The sequence below is a fragment of the Panulirus ornatus genome, chromosome 33 (genome assembly GCF_036320965.1).
Source record: "Panulirus ornatus isolate Po-2019 chromosome 33, ASM3632096v1, whole genome shotgun sequence".
Classification (NCBI taxonomy): domain Eukaryota; kingdom Metazoa; phylum Arthropoda; class Malacostraca; order Decapoda; family Palinuridae; genus Panulirus; species Panulirus ornatus.
In genome coordinates, this window is record NC_092256.1 from 5,999,163 (window position 1) to 6,014,756 (window position 15,594).

Consider the following 15,594-nt stretch of genomic DNA (forward strand, 5'->3'; position numbering starts at 1 on the left):
TGAAGAATGTTTGGAAGTCGAGAACATTATCTCGGAAAGCAAAAATGGGTATGTTTGAAGGAATAGTGGTTCCAACAACATTGTATGGTTGCGAGGCATGGGCTATGGATAGAGTTGCGCGCAGGAGGATGGATGTGCTGGAAATGAGATGTTTGAGGACAATGTGTGGTGTGAGGTGGTTTGATCGAGTAAGTAACGTAAGGGTAAGAGAGATGTGTGGAAATAAAAAGAGCTTGGTTGAGAGAGCAGAAGAGGGTGTTTTGAAATGGTTTGGGCACATGGAGAGAATGAGTGAGGAAAGATTGACCAAGAGGATATATGTGTCGGAGGTGGAGGGAACGAGGAGAAGTGGGAGACCAAATTGGAGGTGGAAAGATGGAGTGAAAAAGATTTTGTGTGATTGGGGCCTGAACATGCAGGAGGGTGAAAGGAGGGCAAGGAATAGAGTGAATTGGATCGATGTGGTATACCGGGGTTGACGTGCTGTCAGTGGATTGAATCAGGGCATGTGAAGCGTCTGGGGTAAACCATGGAAAGCTGTGTAAGTATGTATATTTGCGTGTGTGGACGTATGTATATACATGTGTATGGGGGTGGGTTGGGCCATTTCTTTCGTCTGTTTCCTTGCGCTACCTCGCAGATGCGGGAGACAGTGACAAAGCAAAGAAAAAAAAAAAAAAAAAATATATATATATATATATATATATATATATATATATATATATATATATATATGATAAGGTGATATCCAAGACAAGAGGAACTCTGACGACTCAACTGGCAACCAATAGAAAAGAATCAGAACAAAAAAGTAGGATGTCTGGGGAAGAAACTGATGGTGCTCATGTTCTAGTAGATGCTCTTGTTCAGCAAGGTGTTAGATATATGTTTGGAATAGTGGGAATTCCTGTTGTCGAAATAGCAGTGGCAGCTCAGCAAGCAGGTATTAAGTACATTGGAATGCATAATGAACAAGCTGCATGCTGTGATGCCCAAGCTATAGGTTACTTGCTTGGGATGTGTTTGGTTGTGTCAGGTCCAGGACTTCTCCACACAGTTGGTGGTTTGGCAAATGTTCAGACGAACTGCTGGCCATTGTTGGTGATTGGTAGCTCCAGTGACCAAGAGCAAGAAGGCCTAGGGGCCTTTTAGGAGTATCCACAGGTTGAGTCATGTCGCATCTATTGCAAATACTCAGCCCAACCTCCAAGAATTGATACTATACCATACCATGTGGCAAAAGCTATTAAGTGCACAATTTATGGACGACCTGGTGCTGCATACCTAGATTTACCTGGAAATCTCATAGCTGAGAGAGTAGATGAGTCACTGATTTTTCAGCATCCAAGTGTCCCACACCTCCAATATCTCTAGCATCACCAGACTCTGTTTTGGAGGCAGTTGCACTGCTTTGTGGTGCTCAGCATCCTCTGGTGGTGGTAGGGAAGGGTGCTGCCTATGCCCGTGCTGAAGAACAGGTCCATTGTTTGTTAGAAAAGACTGGTATACCCTTCTTGCCTACACCAATGGACAAAGGAGTTGTACCCGATGACCACCCTTTGTGTGTGGCTCCTGCTCGCACCAAAGCATTGTTGGAGGCTGATGTGATTCTGCTTCTTGGAGCAAGATGGAATTGGATTCTTCATTTTGGTCGCCCTCCACGATATGCAACAGATGTAAAGTTTATACATGTGGATTTATGTTCTGAGGAGTTCCACAACAGTGTGAATGGAAGTGTTGTTTTGCTAGGTGACTTAAGGGCAGTTTGTGGCCAGCTCCAAGAAGCAGTACCAGGAACTCTTGTTGCCTCACACTCATCTTGGTGGTCTCAACTTCAAGAGAAAGTGCAGGACAACAAAAGCATTAGTACTAAAATGGCCCAGGATATTTCAGAACCTTTGAACTACTACGCAGTACTTCGTCACCTGCACCAGCTGTTACCACATGATTGTATTATTGTCAGTGAAGGAGCCAATACCATGGACATTGGACGGACTATTTTGCTAAACAAATTTCCACGCCACAGACTGTATGCAGGTACTTTTGGTACAATGGGTGTTGGTCTTGGTTATGCCACTGCAGCAGCCTTATGGGCAAAGACCATGTTCCAGGCAAGCGAATCATATGTGTTGAAGGACTTTTGGTTTCAGTGGTATGGAAATGGAAACAATTTACCGCTACAAACTACCCATCATAGTCATCATTGTAAACAATGATGGCATCTACAGTGGTTTGGACAAGGAATTGTTCAATGAAATAAGAGATGGAATGGACGCTGCTATTGCAACTCCACCAACATCACTTCTGCCAACTGTACACTATGAATGCATGGCTTCAATGTTCAGTGAAACTGGTTTCTTCTGTAAGTACGTCCCTGAACTGCAAGAGGCAGTTAGTCAGGCTCTTGAAGAAGAAAACAAGCCTTCACTTATTAATGTGATGATCAACCCTCGAGCTCAACGCAAAGTTCAAGACTTTGACTGGCTGACACGCTCCAAACTTTAAGCCAGAAGAATATGATGCATTTGCATTTCAAAATATCAACAACATGTAAATGAATAATTGTTTTGTATTTTTCCTTGTGTTCACAAACAATGATTGACTGAATCCTTATTGGTTTTATACATAACTTTTTGGCTTTTGTGGGAAGGCAGCAGATTTATTTTAACTAAATTTGATAACATTATACTGTAAAGAATTATCAGGGATTTATCCCTGGGGATAGGGGAGAAAGAACACTTCCCATGTATTCCTTGCATGTCGTAGAAGGCGACTAAAAGGGGAAGGGAGCAGGTGGCTGGAAATCCTACCTCTCATTTTTTTTAATTTTCCAAAAGAAGGAACAGAGAAGGGGGCCAGGTGAGAATATTCCCTTAAAGGCCCAGTCCTCTGTTCTTAACGCTACCTCGCTAACGCGGGGAGTGCTCATCCTCCTCGAAGGCTCAGATTGGGGTGTCTAAATGTGTGTGGATGTAACCAAGATGAGAAAAAAGGAGAGATAGGTAGTATGTTTGAGGAAAGGGACCTGGATGTTTTGGCTCTGAGTGAAACGAAGCTCAAGGGTAAAGGGGAAGAGTGGTTTGGGAATGTCTTAAGAGTAAAGTCAGGGGTTAGTGAGAGGACAAGAGCAAGGGAAGGAGTAGCACTACTCCTAAAACAGGAGTTGTGGGAGTATGTGATAGAGTGTAAGAAAGGAAATTCTAGATTGATATGGGTAAAACTGAAAGTTGATGGAGAGAGATGGGTGATTATTGGTGCATATGCACCTGGGTATGAGAAGAAAGATCATGAGAGGCACGTGTTTTGGGAGCGGCTGAATGAGTGTGTTAGTGGTTTTGATGCACAAGACCGGGTTATAGTGATGGGTGATTTGAATGCAAAGGTGAGTAATGCAGCAGTTGAGGGAATAATTGGTATACATGGGGTGTTCAGTGTTTTAAATGGAAATGGTGAATAGCTTGTAGATTTATGTGCTGAAAAAGGACTGGTGATTGGGAATACCTGGTTTAAAAAACGAGATATACATAAGTATACATATGTAAGTAGGAGAGATGGCCAGAGAGCATTATTGGATTACGTGTTAATTGATAGGCACGCGAAAGAGAGACTTTTGGATGTTAATGTGCAGAGAGGTGCAACTGGAGGGATGTCTGATCATTATCTTGTGGAGGCGAAGGTGAAGATTTGTAGGGGTTTTCAGAAAAGAAGAGAGAATGTTGGGGTGAAGATAGTGGTGAGAGTAAGTGAGCTTGGGAAGGAGACTTGTGTGAGGAAGTACCAGGAGAGACTGAGAACAGAATGGAAAAAGGTGAGAACAAAGGAGGTAAGGGGAGTGGGGGAGGAATGGGTTGTATTTAGGGAAGCAGTGATGACTTGGCAAAAGATGCTTGTGGCATGAGAAGCATGGTAAGTGAGTTGATTAGAAAGGGTAGTGAGTGGTGGGATGAAGAGGTAAGATTATTAGTGAAAGAGAAGAGAGAGGCATTTGGACGATTCTTGCAGGGAAAAAATGCAAATGAGTGGGAGATGTATAAAAGAAAGAGGCAAGAGGTCAAGAGAAAGGTGCAAGAGGTGAAAAAGAGGGCAAATGAGAGTTGGGGTGAGAGAGTATCATTAAATTTTAGGGAGGATAAAAAGATGTTTTGGAAGGAGGTAAATAAAGTGCGTATGACAAGGGAGCAAATAGGAACTTCAGTGAAGGGGGCTAATGGGGAGGTGATAACAAGTAGTGGTGATGTGAGAAGGAGATGGAGTGAGTATTTTGAAGGTTTGTTGAATGTGTTTGATGATAGCGTGGCAGATATAGGGTGTTTGGTCGGGGTGGTGTGCAAAGTGAGAGGGTTATGGAAAATGATTTGGTAAACAGAGAAGAGGTAGTAAAAGCTTTTCGGAAGATGAAAGCCGGCAAGGCAGCAGGTTTGGATGGTATTGCAGTGGAATTTATTAAAAAAGGGGGTGACTGTATTGTTGACTGGTTGGTAAGGATATTTAATGTGTGTATGATTCATGGTGAGGTGCCTGATGATTGGCGGAATGCTTGCGTAGTGCCATTGTACAAAGGCAAAGGGGATAAGTTTGTTGAGTATTCATGGTAAATTATATGGGAGGGTATTGATTGAGAGGGTGAAGGCATTTACAGAGCATTAGATTGGGGAAGAGCAGTGTGGTTTCAGAAGTGGTAGAGGATGTGTGGATCAGGTGTTTGCTTTGAAGAATGTATGTGAGAAATGCTTAGAAAAGAAAATGGATTTGTATGTAGCATTTATGGATCTGGAGAATTCATATGATAGAGTTGATAGAGATGCTCTGTGGAAGGTATTAAGAATATATGGTGTGGGAGGCAAGTTGTTAGAAGCAGTGAAAAGTTTTTATCGAGGATGTAAGGCATGTGTACGTGTAGGAAGAGAGAAAAGTGATTGGTTATCAGTGAATGTAGGTTTGCGGCAAGGGTGTGTGATGTCTCCATGGTTGTTTAATTTGTTTATGGATGGGGTTGTTAGGGAGATGAATGCAAGAGTTTTGGAAAGAGGGGCAAGTATGCAGTCTGTTGTGGATGAGAGAGCTTGGGAAGTGAGTCAGTTGTTGTTCGTTGATGATACAGCGGTGGTGGCTGATTCATGTGAGAAACAGCAGAAGCTGGTTACTGAGTTTGATAAAGTGCGTGAAAGAAGAAAGTTAAGAATAAATGTGAATAAGAACAAGGTTATTAAGTACAGAAGGGTTGAGGGTCAAGTCAATTAGGAGGTAAGTTTGAATGGAGAAAAACTGGAGGAAGTAAAGTGTTTTAGATATCTGGGAGTGGATCTGGAAGCAGATGGAACCATGGAAGCGGAAGTGAATCATAGGGTGGGGGAGGGGGCGAAAATTCTGGGAGCTTTGAAGAATGTGTGGAAGTCAAGAGCATTATCTCAGAAAGCAAAAATGGGTATGTTTGAAGGAATAGTGGTTCCAACAATGTTGAATGGTTGCGAGGCGTGGGCTATGGATAGAGTTGTGCGCAGGAGGGTGGATGTGCTGGAAATAAGATGTTTGAGGACAATATGTGGTATGAGGTGGTTTGATCGAGTAAGTAATGTAAGGGTAAGAGATGTGTGGAAATAAAAAGAGTGTGGTTGAGAGAGCAGAAGAGGGTGTTTTGAAATGATTTGGTCACATGGAGAGAATGAGTTAGGAAAGATTGACCAAGAGGATATATGTGTCAGAGGTGGAGGGAACGAGGAGAAGTGGGAGACCAAATTGGAGGTGGAAAGATGGAGTGAAAAAGATTTTGAGTGATCGGGGCCTGAACATGGAGGAGGGTGAAAGGTGTGCAAGGAATAGAGTGAATTGGAACGATGTGGTATACCGGGGTCGATGTGCTCTCAATGGATTGAACCAGGGCATGTGAAGCGTCTGGGGTAAACCATGGAAAGTTCTGTGGTTTACCTCAGACGCTTCACATCCCCTGGTTCAATCCATTGACTGCACGACCACCCCAGTATACCACACAATTCGAATTCACTCTATTCCTTGCACGCTTTTCACCCTCATGCATGTTCAGGCCCCGATCACTCAAAATCTTTTTCACTCCATCTTTCCACCTCCAATTTGTTCTCCCACTTCTCGTTCTCTCCACCTCTGACACATATATCCTCTTGGTCAATCTTTCCTCACTCATTCTTTCCATGTGACCAAACCATTTCAAAACACCCTCTTCTGCTCTCTCAACCACACTCTTTTTATTACCACACATCTCTCTTACCCTATTATTACTTACTCGATCAAACCACCTCACAACACATATTGTCCTCAAACATCTCATTTCCAGCACATCCACCCTCCTCTGCACAAACTCTATCTATAGCCCATGCCTCGCAACCATATAACATAGTTGGAACCACTATTCCTTCAAACATACTCATTTTTGCTTTCCGAGATAATGTTCTCGACTGCCACACATTCTTCAACACTCCCAAAACTTTCGCCCCCTCCCCCACCCTATGATTCACTTCTGCTTCCATGGTTCCATCCGCTGCCAGATATCCTCCAGTTTTTCTCCATTCAAACTTACCTCCCAATTGAATTGTCCCTCAACCCTACTGTACCTAATAACCTTGCTCTTATTCACATTTACTCTTAGCTGTCTTCTTTCACACACTTTATGAAACTCAGTCACCAGCTTCTGTAGTTTCTCACACGAATCAGCCACCAGCACTGTATCATCAGCGAACAACAACTGACTCACTTCCCAAGCTCTCTCATCCACAACAGACAGCATACTTGCCCCTCTTTCCAAAACTCTTGCATTCATCTCCCTAACAACCCCATCCATAAACAAATTAAACAACCATGGAAACATCACACACCCCTGCCACAAACCTACATTCACTGAGAACCAATCACTTTTCTCTCTTCCTACACGTACACATGCCTTACATCCTCGATAAAAACTTTTCACTGCTTCTAACAACTTGCCTCCCACACCATATATTCTTAATACCTTCCACAGAGCATCTCTATCAACTCTATCATATGCATTCTCTAGATCCATAAATGCTACATACAAATCCATTTGCTTTTCTAAGTATTTCTCACATACATTCTTCAAAGCAAACACTTGATCCACACATCCTCTACCACTTCTGAAACCACACTGCTTTTCCCCAATCTGATGCTCTGTACATGCTTTCACCCTTTCAATCAGTACCCTCCCATATAATTTCCCACGAATACTCAGCAAACTTATACCTCTGTAATTTGAGCACTCACTTTTATCCCTTTTGCCTTTCTACAATGGCACTATGCAAGCATTCCACCAATCCTCAGGCACCTTACCATGAGTCATACATACATTAAATAACCTTACCAACCAGTCACCAATAGTCACCCCCTTTTTTAATATATTCCACTGCAATACCATCCAAACCCGCTGCCTTGCCGGCTTTCACCTTCAGCAAAGCTTTCACTACCTCTTCTCTGTTTACCAAATTTTAGGGAGAATAAAAAGATGTTTTGGAAGGAGGTAAATAGGTGTGTAAGACAATGGAACAAATGGTAACTTCAGTGAAGGGGGCTAATGGGGAGGTGATAACAAGTAGTGGTGATGTGAGAAGGAGATGGAGTGAGTATTTTGAAGGTTTGTTGAATGTGTTTGATGATAGAGTAGCAGATATAGGGTGTTTTGGTCGAGGTGGTGTGCAAAGTAAGAGGGTTAGGGAGGATGATTTGGTAAACAGAGAAAAGGTAGTAAAAGCTTTGCGGAAAATGAAAGCCGGCAAGGCAGCGGGTTTGGATGGCACTGCAGTGGATTTATCAAAAAAGGGGGTGACTGTATTGTTGACTGGTTGGTAAGGTTATTTAATGTATGTATGACTCATGGTGAGGTGCCTGATGATTGGCGGAATGCTTGCACAGTGCCATTGTAAAAGGCAAAGGGGACAAAGGTGAGTGCTCAAATTACAGAGGTATAAGTTTGTTGAGTATTCCTGGGAAATTATATGGGAGGGTATTGATTGAGAGGGTGAAGGCATGTACAGAGCATCAGATTGGGGAAGAGCAGTGTGGTTTCAGAAGTGGTAGAGGATGTGTGGATCAGGTGTTTGCTTTGAGAATGTATGTGAGAAATACTTAGAAAAGCAAATGGATTTGTATGTAGCATTTATGGACCTGGAGAAGGTATATGATAGAGTTGATAGAGATGGTCTGCGGAAGGTATTAAGAATATATGGTGTGGGAGGCAAGTTGTTAGAAGCAGTGAAAAGTTTTTATCAAGGATATTAGGCATGCGTACGTGTATGAAGAGAGGAAAGTGATTGGTTCTCAGTGAATGTAGGTTTGCGGCAGGGGTGTGTGATGTATCCATGGTTGTTTAATTTGCTTATGGATGGGGTTGTTAGGGAGGTGAATGCAAGAGTTTTGGAAAGAGGGGCAAGTATGCAGTCTGTTGTGGATGAGAGAGCTTGGGAAGTGAGTCTGTTGTTGTTTGCTGATGATACAGCGCTGGTGGCTGATTCATGTGAGAAACTGCAGAAGCTGGTGACTGAGTTTGGAAAAGTGTGTGAAAGAAGAAAGTTGAGAGTAAATGTGAATAAGAGCAAGGTTATTTGGTACAGTAGGATTGAGGGTCAAGTCAATTGGAAGGTAAGTTTGAATGGAGAAAAACTGGAGGAAGTGAAGTATTTTAGATATCTGGGAGTGGATTTGGCAGCGGATGGAACCATGGAAGCTGAAGTGAATCATAGAGTGTGGGAGGGGGTGAAAATTCTGGGAGCGTTGAAGAATGTGTGGAAGTCGAGAACATTATCTCGTAAAGCAAAAATGGGTATGTTTGAAGGAATAGCTGTTCCCACAATGTTGTATGGTTGCGAGGCGTGGGCTATGGATAGAGTTGTGCAGAGGAGGGTGGATGTGCTGGAAATGAGATGTTTGAGGACAATATGTGGTGTGAGGTGGTTTGATCAAGTAAGTTATGATAGGGTAAGAGAGATGTGTGGTGATAAAAAGAGTGTGGTTGAGAGAGCAGAAGATGGTGTTTTGAAATCGTTTGGTCACATGGAGAGAATGAGTGAGGAAAGATTGACCAAGAGGATATATGTGTCAGAGGTGGAGGGAACGAGAAGTGGGAGACCAAATTGGAGGTGGAAAGATGGAGTGAAAAAGATTTTGAGTGATCGGGGCCTGAACATGCAGGAGGGTGAGAGGTGTGCAAGGAATACAGTGAAATGGAACGATGTGGTATATCGGGGTGGACGTGCTGTCAATGGATTGAACCAGGGCACATGAAGTGTCTGGGGTAAACCATGGAAACTTCTGTGGGGCCTGGATGTGGAAAGGGAGCTGTGGTTTCGGTGCATTATTACATGACAGCTAGAGACTGAGTATGAAAGATTGGGGCCTTTCTTGTCTTCCTAGCGCTACCTCGCGCACATGAGGGGGAGGGGGTTGTTATTTTCATGTGTGGCAGGGTGGCGATGGGAATGAATAAAGGCAGACAGTGTGAATTGTGTGCATAGGTATATATGTATGTATATATATATATATATATATATATATATATATATATATATATATATATATATATATATATATATCCCTGGGGATAGGGGAGAAAGAATACTTCCCACGTATTCCCTGCGTGTCGTAGAAGGCGACTAAAAGGGGAGGGAGCGGGGGGCTGGAAATCCTCCCCTCTCAATTTTTTTTTTTTTTTTCAATTTTCCAAAAGAAGGAACAGAGAAGGGGGCCAGGTGAGGATATTCCCTCAGTGGCCCAGTTCTCTGTTCTTAACGCTACCTCGCTAACGCGGGAAATGGCGAATAGTTTGAAAAAAAAAAAAATATATATATATATATATATATATATATTTTTTTGCTTTGTCGCTGTCTCCCGCGTTTGAGAGGTAGCGCAAGGAAACAGACGAAAGAAATGGCCCAACCCACCACCATACACATGTATATACATACGTCCACACATGCAAATATACATACCTACACAGCTTTCCATGGTTTACCCCAGACGCTTCACATGCCCTGATTCAATCCACTGACAGCACGTCAACCCCGGTATACCACATCGATCCAATTCACTCTATTCCTTGCCCTCCTTTCACCCTCCTGCATGTTCAGGCCCCAATCACACAAAATCTTTTTCACTCCATCTTTCCACCTCCAATTTGGTCTCCCACTTCTCGTTCCCTCCACCTCCGACACATATATCCTCTTGGTCAATCTTTCCTCACTCATTCTCTCCACGTGCCCAAACCATTTCAAAAGACCCTCTTCTGCTCTCTCAACCACAATCTTTTTATTTCCACACATCTCTCTTACCCTTACGTTACTTACTCGATCAAACCACCTCACACCACACATTGTCCTCAAACATCTCATTTCCAGCACATCCATCCTCCTGCGCACAACTCTATCCATAGCCCACGCCTCGCAACCATTCAACATTGTTGGAACCACTATTCCTTCAAACATACCCATTTTTGCTCTCCGAGATAATGTTCTCGACTTCCACACATTCTTCAAGGCTCCCAGAATTTTCGCCCCCTCCCCCACCCTATGATCCACTTCCGCTTCCATGGTTCCATCCGCTGCCAGATCCACTCCCAGATATCTAAAACACTTTACTTCCTCCAGTTTTTCTCCATTCAAAATTACCTCCCAATTGACTTGACCCTCAACCCTACTGTACCTAATAACCTTGCTCTTATTCACATTAACTCTTAACTTTCTTCTTTCACACACTTTACCAAACTCAGTCACCAGCTTCTGCAGTTTCTCACATGAATCAGCCACCAGCACTGTATCATCAGCGAACAACAACTGACTCACTTCCCAAGCTCTCTCATCCCCAACAGACTTCATACTTGCCCCTCTTTCCAAAACTCTTGCATTCACCTCCCTAACAACCCCATCCATAAACAAATTAAACAACCATGGAGACATCACACACCCCTGCCGCAAACCTATATTCACTGAGAACCAATCACTTTCCTCTCTTCCTACACGTACACATGCCTTACATCCTCGATAAAAACTTTTCACTGCTTCTAACAACTTGCCTCCCACACCATATATTCTTAATACCTTCCACAGAGCATCTCTATCAACTCTATCATATGCCTTCTCCAGATCCATAAATGCTACATACAAATCCATTTGCTTTTCTAAGTATTTCTCACATACATTCTTGAAAGCAAACACCTGATCCACACATCCTCTACCACTTCTGAAACCACACTGCTCTTCCCCAATCTGGTGCTCTGTACATGCCTTCACCCTCTCAATCAATACCCTCCCATATAATTTACCAGGAATACTCAACAAACTTATACCTCTGTAATTTAAGCACTCACTCTTAACCCCTTTGCCTTTGTGCAATGGCACTATGCACGCAATCCGCCAATCCTCAGGCACCTCACCATGAGTCATACATACATTAAATAACCGTACCAACCAGTGAATAATACAGTCACCCCCTTTTTTAATAAATTCCACTGCAATACCATCCAAACCTGCTGCCTTACCGGCTTTCATCTTCTGCAAAGCTTTTCCTACCTCTTCTCTGTTTACCAAATCATTTTCCCTAACCCTCTCACTTTGCACACCACCTCGACCAAAACACCATATATCTGCTACTCTATCATCAAACACATTCAACAAACCTTCAAAATACTCACTCCATCTCCTTCTCACATCACCACTACTTGTTTTTTTTTTTTTTTTTTTTTTTTTTTTTTTTTTATACTTTGTCGCTGTCTCCCGCGTTTGGAGGTAGCGCAAGGAAACAGACGAAAGAAATGGCCCAACCCCCCCCCATACACAAGTACATACACACGTCCACACACGCAAATATACATACCTACACAGCTTTCCATGGTTTACCCCGGACGCTTCACATGCCTTGATTCAATCCACTGACAGCACGTCAACCCCTGTATACCACATCGCTCCAATTCACTCTATTCCTTGCCCTCCTTTCACCCTCCTGCATGTTCAGGCCCCGATCACACAAAATCCTTTTCACTCCGTCTTTCCACCTCCAATTTGGTCTCCCTCTTCTCCTCGTTCCCTCCACCTCCGACACATATATCCTCTTGGTCAATCTTTCCTCACTCATTCTCTCCATGTGCCCAAACCATTTCAAAACACCCTCTTCTGCTCTCTCAACCACGCTCTTTTTATTTCCACACATCTCTCTTACCCTTACGTTACTTACTCGATCAAACCACCTCACACCACACATTGTCCTCAAACATCTCATTTCCAGCACATCCATCCTCCTGCGCACAACTCTATCCATAGCCCACGCCTCGCAACCATACAACATTGTTGGAACCACTATTCCTTCAAACATACCCATTTTTGCTTTCCGAGATAATGTTCTCGACTTCCACACATTTTTCAAGGCTCCCAAAATTTTCGCCCCCTCCCCCACCCTATGATCCACTTCCGCTTCCATGGTTCCATCCGCTGACAGATCCACTCCCAGATATCTAAAACACTTCACTTCCTCCAGTTTTTCTCCATTCTAACTCACCTCCCAATTGACTTGACCCTCAACCCTACTGTACCTAATAACCTTGCTCTTATTCACATTTACTCTTAACTTTCTTCTTCCACACACTTTACCAAACTCCGTCACCAGCTTCTGCAGTTTCTCACATGAATCCGCCACCAGCGCTGTATCATCAGCGAACAACAACTGACTCACTTCCCAAGCTCTCTCATCCCCAACAGACTTCATACTTGCCCCTCTTTCCAAGACTCTTGCATTTACCTCCCTAACAACCCCATCCATAAACAAATTAAACAACCATGGAGACATCACACACCCCTGCCGCAAACCTACATTCACTGAGAACCAATCACTTTCCTCTCTTCCTACACGTACACATGCCTTACATCCTCGATAAAAACTTTTCACTGCTTCTAACAACTTGCCTCCCACACCATATATTCTTAATACCTTCCACAGAGCATCTCTATCAACTCTATCATATGCCTTCTCCAGATCCATAAATGCTACATACAAATCCATTTGCTTTTCTAAGTATTTCTCACATACATTCTTCAAAGCAAACACCTGATCCACACATCCTCTACCACTTCTGAAACCACACTGCTCTTCCCCAATTTGATGCTCTGTACATGCCTTCACCCTCTCAATCAATACCCTCCCATATAATTTACCAGGAATACTCAACAAACTTATACCTCTGTAATTTGAGCACTCACTCTTATCCCCTTTGCCTTTGTACAATGGCACTATGCACGCATTCCGCCAATCCTCAGGCACCTCACCATGAGTCATACATACATTAAATAACCTTACCAACCAGTCAACAAAACAGTCACCCCCTTTTTTAATAAATTCCACTGCAATACCATCCAAACCTGCTGCCTTGCCGGCTTTCATCTTCCGCAAAGCTTTTACTACCTCTTCTCTGTTTACCAAATCATTTTCCCTAACCCTCTCACTTTGCACACCACCTCGACCCAAACACCCTATATCTGCCACTCTGTCATCAGACACATTCAACAAACCTTCAAAATACTCATTCCATCTCCTTCTCACATCACCACTACTTGTTATCACCTCCCCATTTACGCCCTTCACTGAAGTTCCCATTTGCTCCCTTGTCTTACGCACCCTATTTACCTCCTTCCAGAACATCTTTTTATTCTCCCTAAAATTTACTGATAGTCTCTCACCCCAACTCTCATTTGCCCTTTTTTTCACCTCTTGCACCTTTCTCTTGACCTTCTGTCTCTTTCTTTTATACTTCTCCCACTCAATTGCATTTTTTCCCTGCAAAAATCGTCCAAATGCCTCTCTCTTCTCTTTCACTAATACTCTTACTTCTTCATCCCACCACTCACTACCCTTTCTAAACAGCCCACATCCCACTCTTCTCATGCCACAAGCATCTTTTGCGCAATCCATCACTGATTCCCTAAATACATCCCATTCCTCCCCCACTCCCCTTACTTCCATTGTTCTCACCTTTTTCCATTCTGTACACAGTCTCTCCTGATACTTCTTCACACAGGTCTCCTTCCCAAGCTCACTTACTCTCACCACCTTCTTCACCCCAACATTCACTCTTCTTTTCTGAAAACCCATACTAATCTTCACCTTAGCCTCCACAAGATAATGATCAGACATCCCTCCAGTTGCACCTCTCAGCACATTGACATCCAAAAGTCTCTCTTTCGCACGCCTGTCAATTAACACGTAATCCAATAACGCTCTCTGGCCATCTCTCCTACTTACATAAGTATACTTATGTATATCTCGCTTTTTAAACCAGGTATTCCCAATCATCAGTCCTTTTTCAGCACATAAATCTACAAGCTCTTCACCATTTCCATTTACAACACTGAACACCCCATGCATACCAATTATTCCCTCAACTGCCACATTACTCACCTTTGCATTCAAATCACCCATCACTATAACCCGGTCTCGTGCATCAAAACCGCTAACACACTCATTTAGCTGCTCCCAAAACACTTGCCTCTCATGATCTTTCTTCTCATGCCCAGGTGCATATGCACCAATAATCACCCACCTCTCTCCATCAACTTTCAATTTTACCCATATTAATCGAGAATTTACTTTCTTACATTCTATCACATACTCCCACAACTCCTGTTTCAGGAGTATTGCTACTCCTTCCCTTGCTCTTGTCCTCTCACTAACCCCTGACTTCACTCCCCAGACATTTCCAAACCACTCTTCCCCTTTACCACTACTTGTTATATATATTATATTTTTTTTATAGGGGATAGGGGATAGGGGATTAAGAATACTTCCCATTATTCCCTACGTGTCGTAGAAGGCGACTAAAAGGGGAGGGAGCGGGGGGCTGGAAATCCTCCCCTCCCGTTTTTTTTTTTTAATTTTCCAAAAGGAGGAACAGGGGGGGCCAGGTGAGGATATCCCTCAAAGGCCCAGTCCTCTGTTCTTAACGCTACCTCGCTAACGCGGGAAATGGCGAATAGTTTAAAAGAAAAGAAAGAAAATATATATATATATTCTCGTGCACATTTAACGAGTGCAGAGTGAGCTCAGAGGAAAGGTCAGTTGCGACAGCTTCAAGAACTGAAAAGAGAATTACATTAGGAAGGACCCAGGAAGACAAAAGTGCTCAGGATGTCTCAAGGGGAGAGTGTTCCCAGTGATGATGAGGACAGTCGAACTGATATCAAGGATGTTGACTTTAGGATCAAAAATGATCAGAAACAACTACAGGAAATACATCAAAGTTCTACTGTAAGGTCTTACAAGGACATGATAATGCTGAAAATTATTCTATGCAGTGGACTTTATCCTAACGTGGCAATTGCTGATGATCATAATAATTATAAGCCTGGGTCTGAGCAGTTCTTCCACACAGTATCAAAACCTTTTACAGTTCATCCAAATAATGTATTTGCAAGCCACCCAGAAGTCCTTCAGGTTGCTGATTCTGATGTAGTGGAGCTGCCAGGATTCACAACAAGGAACCCTGCCAGTACAAAGCATCAGCTGCTGGTCTATTTATCCTTATTAGAGACCAATAAACCATATCTTGTTGATGTTTTGCGGGTGCCTACTGCTCAGATG

At 43.0% G+C, this 15,594-nt stretch overlaps 1 pseudogene; it reads left to right on the forward strand.

Moving 5' to 3' along the window:
- Positions 1–772: 772 nt before the first annotated feature.
- On the forward strand, positions 773–4,163 carry LOC139759680 (2-hydroxyacyl-CoA lyase 1 pseudogene; annotated as a pseudogene).
- Positions 4,164–15,594: the final 11,431 nt, after the last annotated feature.